The sequence below is a fragment of the Chenopodium quinoa genome, unplaced genomic scaffold (genome assembly GCF_001683475.1).
Source record: "Chenopodium quinoa cultivar QQ74 unplaced genomic scaffold, ASM168347v1, whole genome shotgun sequence".
Lineage (NCBI taxonomy): Eukaryota > Viridiplantae > Streptophyta > Magnoliopsida > Caryophyllales > Amaranthaceae > Chenopodium > Chenopodium quinoa.
The window spans coordinates 7,439,954-7,445,943 of record NW_018743850.1 but is presented as its reverse complement, the minus strand read 5'-3'; positions in this window follow the sequence as shown (position 1 = coordinate 7,445,943).

Genomic DNA, 5,990 nt, shown 5'->3' with positions numbered 1-5,990 from the left:
TAAAACTTTTAAAATAATTAAATAATTCTCATGAAATTCCTCTTTGAATAAAATAGACCTTTATAATAGGTTAACTCAAAACTCCTTTTTAATTAAATACAACATGCTTTAAAAATCAACCTTTTAATAAATACTTTGAGAATTAAATCTCATATTAATAACTTTTCAAAATCCGTAACTCTTCCTTTTAAAAAAAAAAACCTTTTATTTAATTCATCAAACTTTTCAAATCAATTTCTTTATTCAAACATGATTAGTAATTCAAACCATTCAAAACATAACATCAATCCTCCAATTTATTTATCAAACCAATTATTTAAACATGCTTTTACTTCGTAAATCATAATTCAATTCAATTTAATTCAACCATCATAAAAATCATGCAAAACATGCTTATTCAATCCAATCAATTTCAAAGGTATCTAGCCACCTAAACGTACCTTGGTTCCGAATATCAATCAACACTTCACTCTTTCAAAGTTCAATCACGAATACACCTTGCAATTAACATAACCATAAGGTTATCACAACATCTTTAGACATAAACCCAAATCTAATGTACATGGACTATAAAACTCTTTTAAAAATAATACTTTAATATAAAATTATAACTTTGAAATAGGTATTTATATTTTAGAAAACTAACCATGAAGAAAATAAAGGAATTGGATTAAAGAGAATTGGATTTGCGTTGGAAAGAATAGGCAGAACTTGCAGAGGCCATAACTCCTTCAATATAACTCCGAATTGGGTGATTATTGAGCTTAACTTCAAGGATTTTTCGAGGGAAAACTTTTTTTGTGAAATAAAAAAACCTCAAAACTGACCAAAAGTGCCCGAAAATTGGCTCTAAATATATACGGACTGACTTTCTTTTAGAAAAGAGGAGAAGAATAGTAGGAAAATGTTAAGGGAAAAGAAGAGTAAGAGAGAAGAAAAGAATTGAGTTTTTGGTGTGAAGAATATGAGAGTTATGAGGGAGTATTTATAGGCTAGTTCATGCAAAAATTATGGCAGGAGAATGTAGGAAGAATTATGGTAAATTGGTTTAAGGAAATTACTTGGAGAAGAGAGCTAAAGAATTATGGAAAATCTAGGTTATGGTGATTAAGTAATGAATAAATAAGGTAAGTATGTAGTCATGAAATATTAAATGGTAAATGTCTTTGCTTGGGGAATAATCAAGAATGGTTTAAGGTAAATAAATAAGATGATAAAATATTTAGGAGATAGAAAATAAGAATTAAGGAAAATAATAGAATTGAGTAAATGATAATTAAAATACAAAAAATACCAAAATAATTTTGCTCAAAATACAATATAGTGGCCGAAAATTTAAGCTTTCCTAAGCTTATATTTTCGGACCTCCCTTTAAATATTTAGGCAATTATTTTTCTTGTTTTTAAAGAATAAAAATGATTGTGTAAATAATATATTTTGTATAAAATAATTAATTAGAAAAATACCAATTATTCACTAATTAATTTAACTAAGAAAATCATATTTCCTACACTTAGAAAATCCGAAAATCCTAGCTAACTAATTAGGGAAATTCGGCCCTTTTAAATTAAATAAGAAAATATAATTTTGCTTAATTAAAATATCCGAAATATATATAAATAATCCGGTTTTTAAAATAAAATAAATGGATGATAAATCTTATCCAAAAATCCAAAATAACAATTGAGTTTCAAAATTTTTTTGGCGCCAGAATTCAAATATCATTTTGGCTCCGAAATTCAAATAGTAAAATAAATTACTAAAATACCCTTTTAAAAAAATACGAATTAATTAATTAATTAATTAATTAATTAATTAGAAAATACGTTTCAAAAATACAGGGTATTACAAAATATATGCTTAAATTTGATGTTGGTTGATCATGAATTATTAGGCAAGCATGTGAACATGTTATTTGAGGCATGGTACAAGTTTAATATGTATGAATCATGGAAGTATGTTTTATTTTCAAGTATCAAGGAAGCATGAATATAATAAGCCTTGCTTATGTATGTTTAAAAGAGCTAAAGTTAGAATTATTGAGCATGATTCATGATTTTATTTCTCACCCAAATATTATTGGAATTGAGTTAAGAAGTTAGTTTATTTATTTTACTCACACATATAAGTTGAGATTGAGTCAAGGAAGTTTATTAGTGCATTTTATGCACCAACAGTAGTAGAAAAAAGCAATTGGGCTGCCCCAAATGGGAAGTGGTTATTGAATTTCACTTTCAAAAACCCACCAAAAAGTTGAAACTTACAAATGGGGAGCGGTTATGGGTTTAACCGTTTCCAATTATTGTAATTGGAAGCAGTTTGAACAGTGAACCGCTCCCCATTCTTTAAGAAAAAACACTAACTAGACTAATACTACCAGCTGCCCACTTCCTTCTTATTTATTTCTCTCTCCTCTCTCCATTCTCACGGATCTTTCCTCTCATCTCCTCTGTCATGCATCTTTCCTCTCCTCCCTTTCTTTTCTCTCTCTTCTCCTCTCCTCTCCTCTGTCACGCATTTCTCTTATGTCACGCATACTCACTACTACAAAAAAGGCCAAAGAGACCCGTTGTAAATGACATAAGAGACCTGTTTAGAGAAGGTCTCTAGCTCACAGGTCTCTTTAATAAAGAGACTTGTTCAATGGAACAGGTCTCTTTGTAATAAATAAGAGACCTGTTTAAGAAGTTAACAGGTCTCTTTGCATGTAATTACATCACATATTTAAGAAGGGGAAAAGGCCTGTTATTTAACACAACAAGTCTCTTTGATATCCATTAAGAGACCTATTACATTAGATAACAGGTCTCTTTATTCTATTTTTTTAAAAATAAAAATTCGATGATATATATTTATTATTTTGTAATTATTCTACTAAAAATGGAAAGAAATTGTAAAATCACAAAATCAAACAATTAAATAAATTTACATAAACTTATATTATTATTGAATCACTAGTAGTAACTTACTACAGTAGTGAGTAACATTTACAAGTAAATAAGAAAAATAATAATTTACAAGTAAATAAGAACTTATAGAAATAGTTTACAAGTATACAAGAACTTATAGAAATAATTTACAAGTATATAAGAACTTTTGGAAATAATTTACAAGTTACCAAAACCAACAACAGTCCCATCATTTTATGCGGCAAGTTAATACAACACATCATGGGTAATTCTTTAGCCTTCCATTCATCAGCTTAGCGAGTTTCTTGAATTGCTCATACTCCTGTACAACATTAAGAGGATCAATGAAAAAAAAACTACAAGGCTTTAATTCAGGTCAAAAACTAGATAGCAACAACATAAACACAACCTTAACAACCAATTAACCAACAAATTTCAACATTTAGAGATTTCAATAAGACAATAAACCAACACATTTCAAAATTTCAATACTTCAAATCTTCAATACCCAGAATAATTGAATAAAAATATAACTGTAAAACAATTAAACAAGTAATAAACTAATAATTCAGAGATTAAATTCAGATTTACATACCGTGAATTGGGTCTAGCGATTTAGCGAAGTGAGCGAAGTCGAATGGAGAGCAGCGAGTCCAGCGACAAGCCAACGAACGGACGAAGCAGTGAATCACGAAGCAGCGACGGCGGCGACTCGACGGACGGAGGGACAAAGTGCCGGGAGTGGAGTCGACGAGCGAGAGCGGCGGACTCACTTCAAAATTCAAAACTTCAATAATCATTAATCAATTCAATATCCACAAATGACAAATTCACAATAAAAGTATAAACTATAAAACAATTAAACAAGTAATGAAATTCAGATTTACATAATATATATCTCCATTGATTAATTGATTTGGGTGAATTAGCCAATTGAATTTGCGAAGTGCGAACAGCGAACTGGAGATTTGCAAAGTGCGAACTTGTCAACTTGAGATTTGAGATTTGTGAAGCAGCCAGTAGAAGCAGCGTCTGGCTGAGCTTTCGCCTGAAACCCCACGCACGGCGAACGACGACGGCGAATCAATGGCGACCTGGAGACCTTCCGCCCGAAGAGAGAGAAACTGAAAATTGAAAAGTTAGGTTTTGGTTTTTGTTTTCTTCTTTCTGTCTTAGGCTCTTAGCAGAATAGCAGCGCTGCGGTGTTTTTTCTTTAGTTTTTTTTTTTAATTTTTTTTTTTGAAAATGGGGGGACAAGTAGCTCCGCCACTGAAGGTGAGGGTCATGGTGGGCCCTTACACACATAAGAGACCCGTTGCGTTTAACAATAGGTCTCTTAATTCCCTCCCTCTATATCCCGCAACAAAAGTGGTGGGCCCTTTGACATTTTAGAGACCTGTTATCACTAATATTAGGTCTCTTATGTCAAAGAGACCTGCTGTATTAACCAACATGTGTCTTATTATAGGTTTCTTTGGCCTTTTTTGTAGTAGTGACTCCATTCTTTCTTTCTCTATCCTCTTATGTCCATACTCTCTTCTCCTTTTAACTTCACAACAACAACGAGTAACAGCAACAACAACACCGGCGATTCGTTTCCAACAGCGACCAACAGCAACACCGACCAACACATAGACATATCCAAGGGCGGGCCTACCCAGGCATGGCCCGCCCCATGCCCAATTTTTTTAGTATATAATACTAAATTGTTGTATTTGTAAAGCATTAGAAAGGTAGCTAAGTTGGTTGTTTATTCATATGTTAGTGCAGCAAGTTGAGGGTTCAAATCTTACACGCCATAACTTGCATTTTCTTTTTCTTTTTCTTTTTTACAAAAAATATTTGTTCTTGTTACTTCGTGCAGCCCGCCCTATACAAAATTTCTGGATCCGTCTTTGGACCAACAACAACACCATCATCGACGAGGCTGTATAATTTCAGATCTAATTTTAATTTAGGTGGAAATTTAGATCTAGTTTTATTTTTATTTTTCAAATTTCAGATTTTAATTACTTGTAATTTTTTTTATATAATTGTAATTTTAGATTATATTAAGTTTAGTTCATATTTTTAGAATATTGATCATTTTTGTGATTTTGGATTATACATTTCAGATTTTAATTGCTTGGTGCGTCATGGATGGCTGCCGATTGTTTTTTTATTTTCCCACTTTTATTTCTCCATTGATTTTTCTAGGTATTCCTTTAATTTTTCTGGGTTTATTCAATTTAGTTGATTTCAAATTGTTAATTACAGAGTACTCCCTCCGGGTTTTTTTATTTTTTTTTTATTTGCATCATTTCCCTTTTATGGGTGTTTTTTTATTTTTAAATGCATCACTTCTATATTTGGTAACTTTATACTATATTTTATCATTTCTCTTTCTTACTTCAAACCCCACTTAAATTATTTTATCATTCCCCTCTCTTCCATGGTCCCCACTTAAATAATAAAAATATCTATCCTTTCTCACCATACTTTCTCTTTCATGGTTCCCATCTTATTTTTACTATAATAATTTATTCACCCACTTATAATATTATATTACTCTCCTAAAACTCCGTGCATTCCTAAGTGATGCAAATAAAAAAAACAGAAGGAATATTTTTTTTGAATTTTTTTGGTTCGAATTGTTGATATGTGTTACTGTTTTTTTTTTTTTTTTTTTTTTTTTTTTTTTGACTATGTAGGGAATTTTTAGCTGCCCTATATGTGGGTTATATTTTTAAGCATGGCGGCGCTCCAAGGAAAAGAAGCTAGAGAAAAAGAGTCGCCAACAAAGTTTTTAGGAACTTGTTGTTCATGGTTATGAAGGTTACACCCCATTCACAATCATGGAGATTGCTAACTCCATAGTGGTCCGGAACCATGACTGGATGTTCGGAGATAATGGTACGAATTTGACCTAAGAGAAGACAAACCCGCCCTAAATAGGCCTTTACTTGATTCTTATTGATATTCATGTGCGCTTTTCGATCAACATACATACATCAAATTAACCCTAAACCTGTTAGATCTATGTTGGTTGATCATTAATGCAAAATTAAATCTAATATTGGTGATCACTTGAATTAAAATCAT